Below are 20,558 nucleotides of genomic sequence, written 5' to 3' on the forward strand. Positions count from 1 at the left end.
CCAACTCTTTTTGGTGTTCTTGAGATTTTTGCCCTTGCTTTTTGCTGCATCTGTGTGCACACTTGCACACACGATTCTGGGGATACATCACACCCACCAGTGTCTTCGTTTTGTCTTTGGATGTAGCCCTGTCCCACTGTTTCTCTTCTCTGAGGTCTTCCTCACCTCCCCAGGCACTGGCTCCATGGCAGTTTCTCCATTTCCCATTTATAGCACTTAATCAGATGGCATATATGTCCCTCCTTTTATATTGAAAAATTTCAAACACATTCACACTGCGACATAGGTGCCTGTTTTCCTGGGGTCGGAGCTGGGGTTTCACGTATGCTAGGCCAACAACTATGCCAGGCAAGCCCGGTGCCACTGAGCTGCATCCCCAGCCTCCACACTGCACTTTGATTACACCCTTCATAAGAGAGCCCAAAGCAGCCACACTCCAATTTTTTCTTGGTTACAGAGCCCATTGCTTTTAGCTGGGAATGTGGCCACTTTTAGTTGGGTATATAAACAGGTTCCATTTCTCAGCCTTTCTTGCAGTTACGTGTGCCCATGTGACCAAGTTCTGACCAGTGGGATGTAAGGGGGTGTGCAGTGTGTGCCAGAGGTTTCATGCCAGTCCTTGCTCCTACTGGCTCTCTGAAGGTGGACCATATTGTGTAGTAAAGGCAAAGCAGGGGGACAGAAGGAACCTGAGTACCGAGGGTGAGGGATGAGACACCTGCATCCACATAGGTCAACTATCAGGACTGAGATCCAAGACCTCCCAAGTCAACAGGATTTACTCTGTGATCCATAAAAATTCTTGTTCAGCAAGATTTGACTGTAAACCAATAACTAGTTTCAATGTTTGCTTCAGGAAATTTATAAGAAAGAATTTATTCTAACAAAAGTTTGCTCATCTTGGCCAATAATTCCACCTCAGCCGGACAAATTGTTCTCCTAGGCAAACAGCTCATTTATCAAACAACTAAAGTTTATCCATCAAGACTCAAATTTTCAAGACTTGGTGTGTCCACCAGGCCTAAACGTCACATCGAAACTGGGCCCAATCCTGTTAGATCCCAGCACTGAGAGATCTGCTTTGGACACTCAAGCCAAGACCCCCACACCTGCCAACAATACCTGGGCCCCTCACCCCACACAGTGTCCTCAGGGGACTGCGTAGGTGGCCCCCTCTCCTACTGCAGTTGGTTCCAGGATCTAGCTTTGCTTCATAAGCAGGTTACCTTGGTGGTTTTCAGGGGAACTGGCAGTTGACAGTGATCCTGGGGGCACTTATCAACCCTGATCTTCATTCACATCTGAGAGGAACCTAAACTTCTATCTCATCAGGGCACTTTTACTTTGGGTTTTTGATCACTGGCAGCCAAACCTGATCCCAGGGCATGTCCCCTCCCCCTCCACACCATGGCCATCTTTTTTATTTTTTATTTCTTTTGGTGCTGCGGGTTGAACCCAGGGCCTTGAGCATGTGAGGCAGGCACTCTACCAACTGAGTTACATCCCCAGTTTCACCATGGCCATCTCCTTGCCTCACACGGGGCTACCATGTAAGTGCTCTGCACCTGAGAAAGGCATAGGACCAGAGCATGTGGTCTCACTCTGGGACACATCGAGCTGTAGCATTTCTTGGACATTTTTGATGTGAGCCCAGCAAAACTGGCTCTCAAACAATTCGATGGGTTAGGAGTGCAGCTTACTTAGCATGTAGGTTCCAGTCCCTAGGCTCTGTCCCCAGCCATCCCCCCTCCCTAACACAAACACACACAGTACCGTAAAGTGTATTTCTAGGCAGGCATTGTTCCCTTCAACTTATTTACCTTAGCAATTTCCTCATCTATCTTAATAATGCCAAAACTGCTTGAGACATTTTAAAATAACTTTTATAATTACAGTTTGATTTGCATCCTGGTGGTTGATAGACTGTTCTTTTGTTCAAAACCTCTTTGTATGGATAATTTCAAATATATTTGAAAGTGGACAGGATACCCTAGTGAACGATGGTCACTTCAGGACCATCTTATTCCATCTGTGTCTGGCTTCTCCCTTTCTCCATATGGATTATTTTGTAGCTAATTCCATATATCATGTTATTTCACCTGCAAATATTTCAGTGTGTGTTCATGAAAGAGAAGGATGGTGGTGGTGGTGGTGCTGCTGCTGCTACTGCTGGGGACTGGACCCAGGGTGCTCTACCCCTGAGCCACCTCGCTGGCCATTTTTATTTTGAGACAGGGTCTCACTAAGGTGCTGAGGCTGGCCTTGAACCTGTGATTCTCCTGCCTCACCCTCAGGAATTGCTGGCATTACAGGTGTGTGCCACTGTGCCTGGGGAAAAAGATTGTTTCCTTATTTATTTGGGGCACTGAGGATCAAACCTGGGTCCTGCACATGCTGGGGAAGTACTGTACCACTGAGTTCCACCTCCAACTTCTTTAAAAACATCAGGCATATTTCCATTTTCCCACCTCAAAATTCATCATGACTTCCTAATATATGTATTTCAAATGGCATTTAAGTTTTTTTATTTTTTTTTACTATTTGCTCAATACAAGATGGAATTAAAGTTCATATGTAGCTATTAGTGATGGTTCAAGTCTGTTTTCTTTAAAATTTTTAATTAAAGGGATAATATACATAGAAAAGAGAATATGAACCTAAGTGTATGGCTCAATGGTCTCCCCAAGTTCTTTTAATATGTAGGTTGGACTTTCTCATTTTCCATTTAAAATTTATTGATGATGAATGTCTGCTTTGAATTCCCAGGTCTTCTCTTCTTGAATCTGCAATGGTTTGGATCTGGAATGTCCCCCCGGCCCCAAGGTCTCCTGTGCTGAAGGCGTGATCACCATCTCATGGCGATGTCAGAAGGTGGCAAAACCTTTAGGAGGAGGCACCCAGTGGAAGAAGTCAGGTCACTGGAGGTGTGCCCATGAAGGGTACATTGGGACCCTGATCCTTTCTTCTTTCTTCCTGGTCACCTTGAGATGAGCAGCTTTGCTCCACCACATGCTCCTATTATGCTATTCTGCCTTGTCATAGTCCCCCAAATAACAGAGTCAACTGATCATGGACTGAAATATCTGAAACCATGAACCAAAATAAACTTCCTCCTTTTAAGTTTATTTTCTCAGGTATTTTGTCACAGCAACAGAAAACTAACGGGATCATTTCCCACAGTGTTTCCCATTTTTTTTCTGTTCTCAATTTCTTAAAAATTGATGATTACATCTAGAGGTTCATCAGATCAGGTTGGCATTTTGGTAAGATCATTTCAATAGCTGTTTACTACAACCAGGAGACTCACTGTAACTGAACAGTCTTTTCCAGCAATGTTTTTCTTCCTTCCTTCCTTTTCTGTAGTGCTAGGACCTAACCCAGGGGCTTACCACATGCCAGGCAAGCACTCTACCATTGACCTACATCGCTAGAGAGCTGCCTCTTTCAAACCATCTTTTGATCATGGATGTGATTTCTACATACAAGAAAAATCCATTCAGATTGAGTGTAGCAAGTCATGTGGGTGATTGAGTTGAAAAATGACAGTATGAGTTGAAAACTAAGGTATGATCACATAAAGAATGATTTACTTGTGAAGCTTGTAAACAGGCCCTGAAGGAAATTCCAAAACTGTTCCATGCAAAGGCAGCCCTAAACAGCAACACAGGTGACTAATATGATCGGAACAACAGCGACATTGATTGAGAAATTGCATGGTGCTTATATAGCCACTTTTCTGCGTGGGTAGACATGCCAGACATCCTTTCGTAGTCATTAGCCCCTTTTCTGCACCCTTGCATCTCTCAATGTGTTGCATTTAAGTTTTAGAACCAGAGTTGGGGTGGCTGTGCTCTTGCTGCCAAGAGAGACCTGTCTAGCAGCCCACTGATGACGCTCCTTGCTTGTCTCAGCTCCATCCCACCGCCTGACACTAAAGATGTAGGGCTGTTGACAGGTCTGCTTCTGGGTTCCACCCAGCCCCTCCCCATTCCTGGTGTTGGCATCCTGTCCTTAACCGGCGAGAATGTGGTCAGGGCACTATTGGATGCCTGCTGCTATGGGCAGTCAACAAAAAAAAATGAGGAAGATCAGGAAGAACTTCAGAGGTAGGCGCTGGGAGGCACAGCCTATTCTCACCATTCACAGACCTGCCTATGCAGCTCCGCGGGTTGCTCTAAGCCCCTTGGAGACCCACTACACATCGATATAGGCGGAGCCCGCCCCTCTCCCAGTCCTGACTCTGGTAGCCAACTGGGCGGAACCACAGGGCCTCTGGCGAGACCCGCCCTGCATCAGGACTGACGCCTTCTCGAGCTCCTCCCACCCTCTCCTACCCAAGCGGGAGCTTGTGCAGTCCAGGCCCGGGAAAGATATCCCCCACCCGCTCCCTAGCAACCTCCGCCCGCCCCGCCCAGGACCCGTCCGCGCATGCGAGCCCCTTTCGCACTCGCCTCGCCCTCGCTGTCGCCATAACAACCGCTGGAGCCCTCGCCGAGCCCCTTGCTTCTCCTGCTTAGCCACTTCTAGGGAACCGGCGGTTGAGCGTCGGCCGCCAAGTACTGAAACTGTGAGGGCACAGCGGGCCGCCGGCATGGGCTCCTCCCGCCGCTCTGCAACCGGGCCGGCCTTTCTAACAAGAGGTAAGTGCGCGGCGAGGCGGGCTCTGAGCGCGCCCCAGGGCGGCCAGGAGATGCTCTGGCCACTTCCTGTCCGCCCGTCAGCCCGCCAGCCCTAGCCCGATCCAGAGCGCCGCCGGGCCACGTCTCAAGCCGCTCCTGAGGGAGCCGAACTGCGGCCACAGCCCTGCAGTCCCGGACCCGCGGGTCTCCCCTGGCCCCAGCACGACAGTTGTCATGCAACTGAGGCTGCCGGTCCTGGACGCCCACGCAGCGCATCCGAACTGGCACCTGACGGGGTTCAGGGAAGCTCGAGTTGGCCGGTCCTTGGTGTAGTCAGTTCTGGCTCCGCAGGCGGGGAGATCCCCGTGGGTGAATGGCTGTATGGTTTCTTAAAGGAGCATCACGCTTGTCTTGCATCCTCTCCCTACCCGTACTCTCCAGGTAAGTATCCTCTTGTCTGGGAGATACCATAAAATTAATTTTCCCAATTAAAAATTGAAAAGCTTATTAGAGTCCTACGGTGTCCCACCACTGTAAAGTTTGCAAAAGTAAATAGAACGAGGTCCCGCGCACCGGGACGCGTCAGCTCCAGGATCAAGATGAATGTAAACTTGGAGTGGAGTTTGGAGAACTCAGAGTTTGGCTCCGACTATTATGATTTTAGAGCTGAGTGTGTTTCGAGATAATCTTTCCCAAACCTCGTTTTATAGAGATGGAATTAGGGAGGGCAAATGACTTGCTGGGGGTCACCCAGAGTTATTCCCTAGCAGTTTTCCTACTATCAGATCGATGGTTTTCCAGCATAATCTGCTCCTTCAGGGAGATGTGCCAAATAAATATAGCGGAAGAAGTTGCAGACCTGTTTAAAGCAATGTAAACATTGTAGAAATGCGATAATATAGAGAGCAGTTTTCTGAAATAACAGCCTCATAATTTCTTTTTTTTTTACAGCTAGACTTTGGGATCCTTGAGGATATTCAGCCATGCACTTTTGAATATCCATTCACCATATTCAATATGAGATAACATTCTTAATGATTATCCTCAGTAGGACAGGTAGGCTTATTGGATTTATTTTTCGTCCTCACTTTTTCCTTCCTCACTTTAAGTTAAGTGAGTAGAGTCCCAGGTGTGTCTTCAGGAAACTCCAAGTAGGCTGGCACTAGAGTGACCTTGTGCTGGAAGGGGCTCTTTGATGTGTGCATGAAGCCTGAGGAGGGTGGAAACCTTAGAGCATCACTGCTCTTTGAGGCTGGAGAGGTCAGGGAGCCCCTTGAACCAGAGTGCTTAGCCTCCCAGCAATTGAAGACAGGCCTCTGAAATTGTAGTATACACAGAAGACAGGACATGATAAAAGTACTCTTTGGAAACAGCTTTTTGAGGAGTACTCCATAATTTGAGATACATAGTGTTTTTCCCCCTGCTTTTTTGTGTTTTCCCCAGAGCCGAGTAAGATGTTAACCATTTTTAATTTGGCTATCATTTGAAGTTGTTCAAGAGAAAATTATTGGCATAATTGAATCCTAGCATTTTCTTGCTAGGAAGGAGGAGTTTAGGGAACCCAGCCTTGCAGATGAGGGCAATGGAGGCTTCCACCCTCAGGGGCCCAGCCATGCAGATGAGGGCAAGAGAGGCTTCCACCCTCAGACCAGCGTGGTTCCTCTTGTTCCACTTGGGCGTTCTTTGCCTTTTTTATTGTCTTAACTACCTCCCCCTGCCCTTGTGTATTTCAGTATCTTTTGATCTATGCAAGCATAGAATCATGACTTATTGTGGTTTCTTTTTATCCTTAGAATGTGGGATGATGTGTTGATGCAGACTGATTTTTTTCTGTATAGTGATGGTTTATCACATATGGGTATGTTTTGCAGGTGTGAGAGGATTGCTATTGTACAACAATCATGGTGCAAAAATACCAGTCACCAGTGAGGGTGTATAAACACCCCTTTGAATTTATTATGGCTTTAAGTAAAGTACATTTCCATTTACTATTTGGCTTCTTATTTTTTAAGTCTTAGAATTTGTTGCTCTATAAACTTAACATTCATTGTTTCCATTGCTTCACTTACTGTGTTTATATGCTCATGAACTGTATCATCTATAAAATGTTTTTAAAATAAGCCTCTGAAAATCTGCACCTTTGTGTTTTAAAAACACACCTCAGCATCATGTGTGAATTCACGTTAATTCTCCCTTTAAAAACACAGAAGTGGGATTCTGACTAAACACTTCCTATGAATTTTGTTCTGTTTTTTTCTTTTCAGTTAAAGTGGCACAGTGATCTGGTGCATGGGTTCCAGTATGTGGAGGCCTGCTGTGGTTGTGAGTGACTGCTAGTAGTCTCAGGAGGAGCACAGGAGGGTGGTGTCCCTCAGATATTGTTAGGTAGCTGCTGCACGAGCTTCTCACCTAACACAAATCTGAGTCGAATCTCACACATGAGATAACTGAAGTCTCATTTTCTTCTTTTTTGTTACTTGCCTAAAAATTTAGCTAAAAATAAACATTTTACTGCACAGAAAAATGGTTCTAGTTACTTTTAGGGTACTATATGATATTCCTTGCCTTCTATTCTGTTATTATTAGGGTATGACATATGTTCAGGAACATATGATAACTACAGGAAAAGGCTCTCACTATCACACACCCTGAGGAAATGTGACCCTGAATACACCAGGTTCCTGACCCCAGGGTCAGGAAGCAGAACATAGAAGCCCCATTAAAAGTTGCACTTGGTTTCTTTGGGTCCCTGCTCCCCACCCTCTCAAAGTGTGCCACTATACTGATTTTAATGCTGAAGGTGACTATTGCCTGTTTGTGTTCTTTATATGAATAGAAACTTGGGTGTTTTTGATCTGGCTGCTTCTACATTATGTTGTGAGCTTTGTCTAGATCAGTACAATCTTGGAAAACAAAATAATGGACTGGGGTTTTGCTCCAGTGACATAGCCCATGCCTTTTATTCACAAGGCCCTGAGTTCCATTGCCAGTTAGCACCCCCCAACCCAAAGTCAAAAGAAAAACTCCAGTCCTTCTAAGGGATCAAGGGGAAGTGTTGTGAGTGTTTTATTGAAGTGTAACTTACATATAGTAGTGGATTGGCTACATGTTAACCACACAGTTTGATCAGCTTTAAGAAGAGTCGCCCACACCTCTGTCAAGACAGAACCCCAGAAAGTTCCCTTGTGCTCTTCTCTGGCAGTGGTGACTTTTGTTTGTGTGTATGGGTGTTTCTTAAAAGCAGTCCTGTGTCTCACTTAAATGTATCTAAGTGGTGCTGCCCTAACTAGCAAATGAGGGACGTGTCTGAAAGCCCTCTGCTGTCCACATCTGTCTGCTGGCGAGGGTTTGTGTGGACAGAGGCAGGTCCAGCCCTCTTGAAAGGGAGTTCTGTTAGCAGCCACACATGTGGTGCCTTAGGAGTCACACAGACACTGAGTATTTCCAGCTGGGACCGGCTGGAGCCTGGTCGTAGAGAGGGCTATTGGCAGCTCTAGGGGCAGCAGTTGTCCCTGGAACTTCACCCCATGGGACCCCACCTCGCTCCATATGCCAGAACTTTTCTGTCCCATCACCAACTGGCTGTGTTTCTCTCTCTTTCCCTCCCCTGTGGCTTCAGCTCATGTGCTTTCTCAGCTGGCCAAAACTCCTCTGGTTCCAGTTCAACTTTGTGACATTTCTTGTTGTGTTCTTTTAGTTTCTAAGTGACCAGTTCTTGTCACATTTCCTAGTTTACATTCTTGAAAGAAACTTGATCTTGTCCACTTCTCCCTCCAGATCTGAACAACAAGCTGTGGGTCAACCTGCCTAGTGTCAGCCTTGGGTGGGATGCCTGACCCAGGGTCAGCTCCCTGGGCTGGTTGGGTAGGGGTGAGAGGTGTGGGGATGTTAGGGACAGAAGGGCAGCCAGGAATGATGCTGTGTGTCAGTCCTACAAGGGGGGGACTAGGGCAGAGTGGGTTGTTTTCCAGAACCTGAAGAGTGATTTAAAAAACTTTCTGCTGATCTCTTCTTCAAACACTAGATTTAATAAATAGGTATTTTGATTGTCTAATTTTCAAACTCGTTTATTTCCCTTACATTACTATTTTCAGAATTGTGAAGTTTGCTTTGCAAATTGCATGCATCAATTTACAGAATTCAAAATTCAAATTTGAATTGCCCCCAGTCTTAAAAAATTAAGCCATTCATAAATTGCTTTTGTTTTAGGCAGTTGTTAAATTTCCTCTTACATCAAAAAATATACTGCTGCGCTGGGGATATAGCTCAGTTGGTAGAGTGCTTGCCTCATAAGCACAAGGCCCTGGGTTCAAATCCCCAGCACCACAAAAACAAAAACAAAAACAAAAACAAAATATATATATATATATATATATATATACTGCTTTTCTCCTACTAAAACCAGACTCTTTGCCAAGTTGTTAGGATTTTTGTCTGGTGCAGCTGCACCTATTCTGACTGAGTGTGTGGCCTACCATCCTCAGTATTCACTCAGTTCCCTCTTTTCTCATGGAAGAAGACTGAGGAGAAGCAGTCATGTGATAAGAGTGTTCACAGGGTGAGGAAGGAGGGCTGCAATCCAGGCAGGGATGGAGTCATGGCTCTCACTGAAACATTTGTGAGAACCTCAGAAAGAATGCTTCAGAAATCACTGCATGGCAGGGTATGAGGAGGGACAAGTGGGGGTGGCATTCAGTAATAGGTGATTTTATTAGGGTCCTAATAAATTAGGAGTCCTAGTTTCTATGTGTCCCTGTGGAGAAGGATGGGGAGAAATGGACCTGCCTAACATAAGCACTCTTGTCTTGCTTTAACCAAGAGTTTAGTTGTAGTTTAGGATTTAAGGATAGAAAGCTGCAGGTGGAAAGTTCTACTGCAGTAGGTAACCAGGGCTCAGACATGTCCATTGCATTTCAGTTGATTTTATGAAGAGTTTATCATTTGTTTTGGGGTCAGTAGCATTAAAAAGTCATGTTAAAAGTTTTGTTAACTTTTTAGCTTGCAATGCTGGGGATTGGACCTGTGTGTGCCAGGCAATCCCTGTGCCTCATCCACCCCAGCCCTCCATTAACTCATTTGAGTTAAAGTGTGAAGTGGAGGTTTCTAGTAGGCATTTACAGCATTTTGAGGTACTTTTGTTAGATGTTAGCCCAGAAATGCAACATGAGCAGTGGCCAGTTGGACATAGCACCTGTCCCCTCCGCTCTCGGGGAGGAACCCAGGACCCTGAGGAACAGCTTGCAGTTATGGCAGAGATCCAATGCTTGAGGTAGTGTTCTTTTTATCACACTGCTTTTCTGAGTGTGAATCTTGAAACATTTCATGAAAGGTCTCATCCATGAAGATGGCTTCAAATCTAGTGCCACCCAAACACATTTCCCAGGGCTACTCACCTGGCATGGTGAGGGGAAATGAGTCAGCGCAGACACCCCAGCTGATTGTGCCTGTAAGGATGGGAAGGCTCTGTGGGCACAGGACATGCCCAACAGATTAGGAGCTTGGAAGGGGATTCTGAGATGCTTGGGTTGGAGTGTTTCATTTTAAAATTCTATGATAGAAAATGTAGACATTGTTGAATGCAGCCCCTCCCCCAGGTCAGTGGCTCCCTGGCTGAGTTGTGTGAGAGGAGGGCAGGCCTGAGTGTCCACAGGGGAGGCCGGGGCTTGGCCTCCAGGATCTGTTTTCCACCAAGGTCGTTAGGGCACAGGATAGAAGAGGCTCCACTGACTCCTGTCCATGTCTTTGCCTGGTCCCCTTTCTGGTTTCCGTTGGGCAGACTCAGCCACCTGGCTCCTCTGCTCCTCCCTTTTCCTCTCTCCCTCACCCATCTCGGTTTCCTCTTTTGGCAGTGCTGCTGTTCTCCCAAAACCCTTTTCTCATCTGTCCCTTCACAGGCACACTGTGTCAGTTGTGCCTTCTGGTCTCATAGGGCTGTCCCTTTTTTCCCCAGACACCAGCTTCTGAGGTCAGCCTGACTGGCATCTGGGTGGGGAACAGACTTTACTTGTTGGTTTTCCTCCTTCCATCTTTAGCCCTTCCAGTTCTCCTGCGCTGCTGCTCACACCTTCTGTCCTGGCAGTCCTCCGCTGTGGGATCCCACTGCCTGTCACCTGCTTCTAAACCCCTTGGCTTTGTTGTCAAGTCCTTTCCTGCCTGTGTTCAGCCTTACCTGTTTTGCCTTATTTCACATTTGTACACACTTCCCAATATGAACCTTGACTTTTATCCTTTACTGTCCTGGTCTGCCCAACAGCAGCAGCTTTCATGTCCCCACCCCTTTCCTTTGCCTCAGATGCTTGCCTTTCCCATGGTCTCTTTAGATCTCCTTCATCTTGTCTTGCCCTGTCCCTGATGCTTCTCAAGAGTGCCTCATGTTTCTCCTCCTCCTCCCTCTGTGATGTACCCCCTCCACTGGGGGTGGAACCCAGGGCCTCTCCTGCAGGGCAAGCATTCTACCACTGGGCTCCACCCCCAGCCTAGCTGCATTGTTAGTGTTACTGTCAGTATGTGCTGTTCTTCTCAAAGGTCCTGAGTGTAACTCTTCAGCTATTTTGCATGTTCCTCCAGGGCAGAAGCCTTTGTTATCTCCCTTGGTCCTTAGAGTGATGTGTGTAATCAGTGGGTTTCTCTTTGTTCTCCTGAACTTAGAATGTGAGGAATGTATAAGTGACTTTGGTAGAAACATCTAAAAGGTAACTTCAGTCCTGTTTTCAAGCAAGGGATTTGTGTCTCTCCATGGAAGAGAAATAACTTGCTATGATCCTTCAATTACCCAGTGCCTCTCCAAAAAGCAAGGACCTTTTGTGGTGAAGTTGGCTAACATTTTTAATGGCTTCATAAATTCTGCAAAATATTGTTGGCAAACAGTGTTATAACAATTTAAGTGGTTTACTTTTCCAGTTGCTTGTGTGCAACTGTTGATTAAATCATCCACTAACCAAAATTTACTTTTGCTTTCCTTATCCTATTTTGTTTTGTGTGTGTCTCTGGCTCTTTAGGCTCTTTCAAGTGTGTCACTTCCCTTCCCAGTAAGACTAGAGGATGAAAAAAGAAAGGGATTTTCTGGAGACCAGGTGCAATTCTAGGAATAGCACCAGCTAGTTCTGTGCCTGGTAACTGGACCAGGAACTAGCCATTCTGTGAGGAGCTGACAGGGTCTGGTGATGGCTCTGACCTCCCTTTCTCCTTCCTAGTACTCTCCCTCTTCCACCTCCAAACCCCAGGGAATTTCCTTACTTAGAGTTAAGTAAATACCTCTGTTTGGGTATGTGTCTCTTTTAGATGAAATGGGCATTTCAGCTTGATTACATCTATTAAACAGCCCTGAAGACAGGAGATAGGTGGTGGCCTCCATGGCCTTGTTCACCTTACTGTGGCCTGAAGAGCACCCACTTCAGTCCATCTGGCAGGGGGAGTAGGTTGCTGCCAGGCCTCTGGCTCTGCTGCAAGGTGGTCACTGAATTCAGTTCCTCATTTTTTCTACAAGGAAACCAAATAACCTATTAAATCACTGATGCCCCCTGACTCTGCAGTTTTTATGTTGTCAGTGATTAGAATATAGTCTGTTTTTTATTTTATTGTTGTTTGTTTTAATTATTTTTACATGCATTTTGCTGGGAACCCTGTAGATTATCTTCTTAACAACTCTTGGCCCTACCCTTTAAAGATTTCGTACTGCAAAGACATAGGCATATATAAAAATGGGAAATGAAGCACAGGAAATTGTACTAGAAGTTCAAGTAACCACCAAAGCTGGAAACAACCTCACACATAAATACAGTAAATTGGTATTAGTATCTATCTATCCTACTACTTCTAGTCGCATCCTATCCAGGCTAGTCTGGGTAAAAGTTCTGTCTTCCCATACTCCCCTTCCTCTGCCATTTCCCTTGAAAGTGGCTGAAACACTTTCAATAAGTTTGACCAGTTGTTCGAGCAGTATAGACATGTGACCCTTATTCTAGTGCAGCTCTAAAGCTATCAGTCAAAAACAATCTTTAACACAGGAGTGTTTAGGCTGGAATGGGCATAAAAGTCTCCCTCAAGTGGTCTGGAGTGTGAGATATTTAGGACAGTTATTTACTTAGTGTGATATAGGTCCTAGAAAACAATATTCTCCTCATTTAAGAAATGGGTGTTGTACAGGTACCTGAGCAAGGGTACATTTCCTTTACTGGTGATGATATACACCTTCTTGCATCAGCCAAATGTTCTCAGCATCTGAGATCATCTGGAGAATAATGTTGCCTTAATGATCTAGACTCAAATCCAGCCAGACACACATCAACACTGAAAAACAAAGATCCTTGGCATTTGTTTTTTCATTCCTTCAGTGCTTTTAAAGGGAACATAGTAGATGTTCATGATTCAGGTGAGGTCTTCTACCTTAAATGTTATTTTTTTAATTGTCAATGCACCTTTATTTTATTGATTTATATGTGGTGCTGAGAATTAAACCCAGTACTTCACACATGTTAGACAAGTGCTCTACCTCTGAGCTACAACCCCCTCCCCTTAAATTTTCTTTGATCTTTGTTGTGGGTGGAATGAAGATAGTTCAAATTCTCAATGTCCAAGCTATAAGAGAAGCGGGAGCTGATCGGTGCTTTCACAAATAAACTCGACAACAGGCCTCCAGAGACTGCAGAAGAAAGTGAGCACTGGGTTGGCTTCTGAGTATTTCATGCAGGCTTGTGCAGCTTGCACCCACATAGGGAGTGTGAAAGGTGTTTTCAGCAGCACTGATCAAACCTTGTGAGTGATGCCTAAGCTTACAGAGGTGAAGCTCATGCACTCTGTTTTCATTTAGAAAAAGCCCATTTTGTACATGATTTGTACTCTGGTCTATTAAGGGCAGAACAGGTAATATTTAGCTGGAAATAGATTTGCTGTCTACATTCAATTACAGGCAAAATTCTTACTGTCATAACATAGTAAAACAGCCCTACATGTTGTTTTGGGGACTCTTCATTACTGTATAAATTTGCTTAAAAATAGATTTTAGTCCTTCTGATAACCATTAACATATAAAGGTAGGATCATTGGATTAGAAGAGCACTTGACTTTGGTTCGGTAGGGACATAATTAGTTAATATTGGCAGATATGTCCCCCAATATGGACATAACAAAGGCACTAGACTGTGTTGGCTTTGAACCCTTCTCCAGTAAGTATTATTCTCTTTGGATAATCAATATAACTTCCCCTGTTTTCTTTTGATTTGGAAAAAGAACTAAGTGGGAGGCTTTATCATAATATTACGTGGTACATAATCTTATGGAACCAGTCTTTTAGCACCGGCTTACTTGGTAGCATGTAGTCCTAGACCAGGATTATTGCACAAGTCCCAGGGTGTTTAAAGGTCTTTCATATCCAGCTTTTTATGCTGTTGTAACATGACTGCTTCAACTCTTTCCATCTGAATAATGTATAATGCTAACTTGTACACTAGGCTGTGTACCCCTTATGCAAAATGTTTCGGATTAGAAGTGTTTGAGATTTCCAAATATTTGCATATATACAATGAGATACCTTGCTTATGGGTAGTCAATTTGCAACATAAAACATTTCTGTTTCATACATACCTAGCTTGCTATTTAGGAAGGGGTGGATCCTTTTTTTTCCTTTATTGTGTTTTTGAAGTTGTGAGGCTAGAACTGAGAACCTTGCACATGCTAGGCAAGCATCCCCAGCTTCTGATGAAATCTTATGCAGTATTTGTATACACCTTCTTTTTTTGGTACTGCGGATAGAACCCAGGGGTACTTAATTACTGGTTTCCAATCCCCTTTTACCTTTTTATATTTTATTTAGAGTCAGGGTTATGTTAAGTTGCTTATGGCCTCACTCAATTGGCTGGCCTTAAAATCCCAATTCTCCTGCCTGGGCCTCCTGAGCTGCTGGGATTACAAGCATGTGCCACCACATTGGGCACACCTTCTTTTCGACTGTGACCCATCACATGAAGGTGCATGTAGAATTTTCCTCTTATGTGATATTGGCACTCAAGAAATGGCAGATTTTTTAGTATTTCAGGTTTTATCATTAGGAATGGTCAAACTTCATAACATTCCAGTGAGGAACATCTATTTGAAAACTTAAAGTAATATAATCTTGATTCACCTTCACTTGTCTATAGACATCTCAATCCAAAACTTTAAATTCACAGTCAATATGCTACATAATTTTTGACTCTTTCTCTTACATTAATACATGAATGAATGCCCTAAAGGACCTTTGATAGTAGTTTAATTGGGTGTGAGATTTGATTATACTAAAGCAAACATGGTTTGTACAGAGTTTCACATCAAAGCCATCAGCACTATCAAAAGTTTCAGTTTCTTGGAGACCAAATTGCAAAAGCTCCCCAACTAAGGGCTATCTCCCTAACAAGAATTTCCGGCATTGAAGGTAAAATGTATGTATTGGGATTATTGTGGGACTGTTTTAAGCAATAACTGCTCTATGTTTTTTTTTTTTTTTTGGCTTTATAAGCAGTGTGCCATTTATTTTTTTTTGAAGTTTTATTTTTTTTATTGTATACAAATGGGAAACATGTTGTTTCTCTATTTGTACATGGAGTCAAGGCATACCATTTGTGTAATCATAAATTTACATAGGGCAATGATGTTTGATTCATTATTTTTGCTCTATGTTTTTTCACTTACCAAAAAATTCAACTAACATCTATTGAGTATGTCCTATGGACACTTGTTAGGTATCATGGCATAATCCTGATTACTATCCTGTGAACATAAGTATTCATGTGCAACTCCTATTTGATTGATGGAGAAACTTCCTAAGTCGTTCCATCAAATAATTGGTTAAGGCACAATTCAAGCTGAGACTCTATGACTGCAAAGCTTGCATTCTTAATCACTATACCATCCAGTTTCTCTATTGATGTTTCTTATGAGCTTCATTCATTCACTAAGTGCCTCATTAGACCACATAGTAAGCAGTGAGGATCCCATGTAAGATGCAGCCTCAATTTCATTCCTCAGAGATATTATAGTATAATAGAGAGGGCAGAAAAGCAAACATGATCCTGTGAAAATAATAAATTTGAAAAAAACCTCCCCTTACTCCCCTGGTTCATAAGAGAAAAAAAAAATCTGCATTGATCTGTCCATTAATGGATTCTATCTTCCTTTGAAAGCAAGGGCTAACAGATGGTGGGCATAAAGCAGTGTTGTAGTGAAGTCTCAGACTTTAGGCATCTGCATGGTTGAAAGCATGATGATAAGAAGAAACAAAGTGAGAAAGGAGTGAACCTCTGCCTCTGTTCTATCAAGGAACATCCACTTAGTCCTGTTTTATATTTTGAGTTACAATATAAGATCATATATACAGAAGGGGAAAAAAGTGTTCCACGACCTTCCCAAAATAAAAGAAAAAGGTTCACAAGCCATTGCTAGAGACAGGTCACATAGATAGTGCTAGGGCTTCCTTTTCAGTTGTGGGAATTAATTTCTTTAGCCCACACAGGAAAAAATAAATATAAATGACCTAAGTTTAGTAAGAGTCAAGAATCACATTCTCTCACAACCTACCTCTCTCTCTCTCTCTCTCTCTCTCTCTCTCTCTCTCTCTCTCTCTCAATCTCTTTTACAAACACACACACACACACACACAGAGAGAGACACACACACACACACACGTACATGCATGCAGAGATACCATCACCACCACAAAACAATCAAAAACTAGCCTTTCCTCTCAGGGAAATCTATATTTAATGTTTAGATCAACTATGGTGAGTGGGTTTCTCATTTCTAAGGCAATGGGTTAAAGATTTTTGCATGATCCAGGCATTGTCTTCTTTAAACTGTAGCCAAATTCTTCACAATCTTATTTGTCTCTTGGTTAAGAACCATTTCCAGAAAGTATTCAATATGTTCCCATGTATCTCAGTTGCAGGGGACTCTTCACTTTTGGGAAGCCATGGATCTCTATTTCCTACACATGTATTCCTGTGTATAATTCTGTACTTATTAGCCCTAACTCTAAGCAAATCTGTAGGCCAAGCAGATGATTCTTCACACACTAAAGCATCCACCACATATGTTTTAACAAGACAGGATTACGGAAAGGTTACCCAGAGGTATGGTGGAAAGATCACGAACTCTAATGTCAGGCAGATGCAAATTGGAGAAGTGGCTCAGGAACAACACAACAACAACAAAATGTAAGATAATGGCATATGCCCTTGGATCCTTTCTCTTCATCAATAAGAGAAGACTCATGATAACCATGTTGCAGTGTTCTTGTATAAGAAACAATTCAGAGATGAAACCTAAGAATCAATACATCATAGATATCAGCCATTCAGCCCATAGTTTGGTGTGGTTCATGGGCCCCATGATGACTTGTTTGACCATTGGCATAGCCACTGTGGACTGCCATTCCTGTATGCCCTCAGCAACTGTCATTCTTGTGGCAATTGAACTTACCATCCTGCAGCACAGCACTGCCTTTGTGGACCTACCACAGGGTCTTGCCCATGTTTGAGCTTAAATCCTGGATGGAGGTAACTGAGCTCATCCACAAGTATTGATTCAATGTGTCACTTCAAAGCCAACCTCCATTTATCACTGTATTGGTTAGACTTGTGCCACCATCAAACAGGAGAAGGACATTTCCCTCCTACCGGCAAATGAGACACAACAGAATGACTTTTCAAAAATCTTTAACAATGTAATATCAAAGTGGGCCCTCTGTGTCAACATGAATGCTGTGAGGTTAGCTCCAATTTCTAATCATAACCTTGGTACATAAACCTCCCAGCTTCAGTGAGTGGAGGCTACAGATATGAAGAAAAAGCTTGGCATTGAAACAGTTCATTCGAGGGCCAGTGTGGGAAGGGAATGGTAGTGGACATTCCTTTCAGGATAGATGTCCAAAGGGTAGGAGACAGTGTGTTCAGGCATTGGAGGAATTTTGTGGAGGGGTGCAACAAAGGGTATCTCCTGAAAGATGGGAATTGGGAATGGGGATCTGGTCTGGCACTGTGGCATCTGATTAGATACAGATTGCCCTGAGACCACCAGAGCAGCTTACATAGCAACAGGGGTCTCTTCCCTGCAGATGCTGCCTCTGAGGACATAACCCCTGGCTTCAGGGATGTCTGACTCCCATGCACAATCTGGAATATGGTCTCTCATCTCACTGATGGTAGCAGCTGTGGGAGGGCCTATTTGAATAGCTGCATTGATACCATGGTGTTTCTGGGTATTGATCCAGTACAAGAGTGGACTGTAAATGAATGTGGAAGAGTTCATCACTTCCACCCACTGCTGGGCACGCCTCTCCTGCTGCACCTTCTTCCTCCAGTGAATAAATATAATGCAGCCTCCGGTTAATACCCAACACAGTCCCATGGGTCCAAAGTATAGCGAGACCCAGGCTGAGGCAGTAAAAGAAAGAAAAGAGGCAGCTGACTGACAGCTCTGGCTGGGACCTGAACTGTTTCTCATTACTCTCCTTGATTTGGCTCATTCATCCATCCATTCCCTCCTTACCTCCTTACATACCTACCTCATCATTTTATTATTCATTTGAAGCTAGGCCTGCAGGGAGCCTAAGGGTCCATGTTAGCCTTTCAGAGATAAGGGATACTAGGTCTAGAGGAAACATGATCTGCTGAGACTCAGTCAGGCATTCTGGCTCCCGGTCCAGGACCCACCCAATCCCTCAGACTGATAGACTGAACTTAAGTGCAAGGCCCTCAAGGAACCACTTGTCAAGGGCACCAGTGTATCTTTTCTAGTTGGGCAGAACATGGTTTCTGCCTTATAAAACTCCTTAGATTCTAGATGAGTCTGTCTCTTAACTATTTAGCACACCATGCAGGCAGCCACCACCCCATCAATACAAAGCATCTTCCGTGAAAGTTTGTCCCAACACTCAAACTACTGAATGGATACTTACTGCCAGCAAGGCCCAGGTTTGCCATTTGAGGATCCATACCATTGAGACTTGTTACCAGGCCCATGGCTCCGCAAAGAATCAACTTCCCCAAGAATCTGTCCACCAATGGGAGACTTCAGAAGTCCCAAGCCACATTGTTGCCTAAAGATGATGTCACCAGCTTCTAAGCACTGGGCATGCCAAGGCTGGTGCTTGTGGAATGGCTCTGATTTGATGGAAGCAAGGGACTTCATCTTGCAGCCTCTTGTGATCATATTTCTCTTACATGAAGTACTGGTCCTCCCCAGAATTTTCTTTTCCGAACTTCTTACGGTGAAGTCACAAAACAGTCCCCAGATTCAGGGCCTCACAAACTCATGGGATTATATTTATGTTGTTGCTTGTTAGGAAGCCATTTCTGGATATATTTTCCAGTGGGAAGTTCAGCAGTGAGCATAGTGAATATTGGGCAGGCATACACTCAAGAAGTTGGTGACCGGGCTGGGGAGATAGCTCAGCTGGTAGAGTGCTTACCTTGCAAGTACAAGGCCCTGAGTTCGATCCCCAGTACCAAAAAAAAAAAAAAAGAAAAAAAAAAAAAAAAAAAAAGAAGTTGGTGACCAAGGTGTGAGGGAAAAAAAAAAAAAAAAAGCTGTTCATGGGAACCAAGCGGTCAAAACCACCTTCTTTGGCTCTTACAGTCTCTCTTTTGCCTCCTCAACAAGGGCTGGCAAAGTGTTCTCTCATTATCACCAGGCCCCGTGGGAGCTCTCCCCAATGAGGTCCTGCATCTCTTCCTAGCTTCATCTCCTCCCGGTCCTTGATATACCTTTTCCCTCGTGGTGTGCTAGATTCCCAAAAGACCCTGTTTATTCACCTCTGGAGCTTGGCTGAAGCAGTTCGTTCACTCAGTAGTGCCTCTCCCACATTTGCACCACTGAACACCTCCTTATCAACCCAGGTGGTCAGCTATCCCTACTCTGTGAAAGTAGTCCCTTCAGCTGATTTCCTGGAACCTCATTATCTCCAGTTGGAAGAGACTTGGAGAGTTGTCTAATCCAACTCCTCTCATACTCTTGAGTACTGATGGCACAACTTCCCTACTCAGTAACCCATCCCCCATGGTTCCATTGACTCAGGGTCTTGCTTACCACCACCTGAGGCAGCTTGATTCAATTATTCAACCAGCTCAGATTGAAAGCCATTTCCTAAGCAAGGCTGGCTCAGCCTCCCAGTAGGTTGTGCCAGTCGTCCTCACTTGGCTCCTTGTCACTCTTCAGGTACTCCCATCTTTCTCAGTTGCCAATAGATGGAGTTACTTTTAAGAACAGATGGAGTTACTCTGCTCAAACATACTTTGACTAACCCTGCTCATTCAGAGTGCTTCCTGCATGCTGCAGGTGGGTCCTGGAAATGCCTTAGTCTCTCACCCTGTGGTGCAGGTGTGATCTCATTTACACTGACTGATGAATTTATATTATTCTGTTTAGGACCTGTGAAAAAGACAAGGGAAGTAATAGGTGGCTGCTGTTTCAGTGTTTGCCATTAATCCAGAGGTGTTCCAGTGAACCTCAGATTCCTTCAGGCTGCCTGGGCACGAGCCAGGGCATGACCACACAGAAGATGAGGAAGGGGAGCTCTGCCTGTTCCCTGTTGCTCACTTCTGTTCAGCACACCCACATTCAGTTCATCAAAGGTTAGGAGTTGTGGTTTTGTATTCACTGTCATCAGAAAAAGAATGACATGAATTACAACACCCAACTTTTCAGATCTGAGATGGTTTGGCATGCCAGGTGTCATAAGGAATCAGACTTGTGCTGAGAAGTAGCCCAGAAAAGTAAAAGCAAAGTGCTTTTGCAGAAGGCTGTGCTACCAAATCAGGTCTGCAGAGCAATCACACCTGGGTGGGCATTCGACATGCTTTTATCCCTGATGCAGCTCTGATACTTGACCTCTATGAAACAAACTTAGGGGTACATTTTATGCATTTGGCTATAATTGAGGTATAATTGAGACTCTTCATTTCTGTCTAA

General features: G+C 44.2%; 1 long non-coding RNA gene across 1 annotated transcript in view; it reads left to right on the plus strand.

Annotated features, from left to right (window-relative positions):
• Positions 1–4,501: 4,501 nt before the first annotated feature.
• Positions 4,502–20,558, plus strand: part of LOC124974756 (uncharacterized) — a 45,262-nt gene continuing 29,205 nt past the window's right edge. The window contains exons 1-2 of the long non-coding RNA XR_007106812.1: positions 4,502–4,640; positions 5,571–5,675. This is a non-coding gene — a long non-coding RNA (uncharacterized LOC124974756). The remainder of the gene's footprint in view (positions 4,641–5,570; positions 5,676–20,558) is intronic.

This window comes from Sciurus carolinensis, unplaced genomic scaffold (genome assembly GCF_902686445.1).
Source record: "Sciurus carolinensis unplaced genomic scaffold, mSciCar1.2, whole genome shotgun sequence".
NCBI lineage: Eukaryota > Metazoa > Chordata > Mammalia > Rodentia > Sciuridae > Sciurus > Sciurus carolinensis.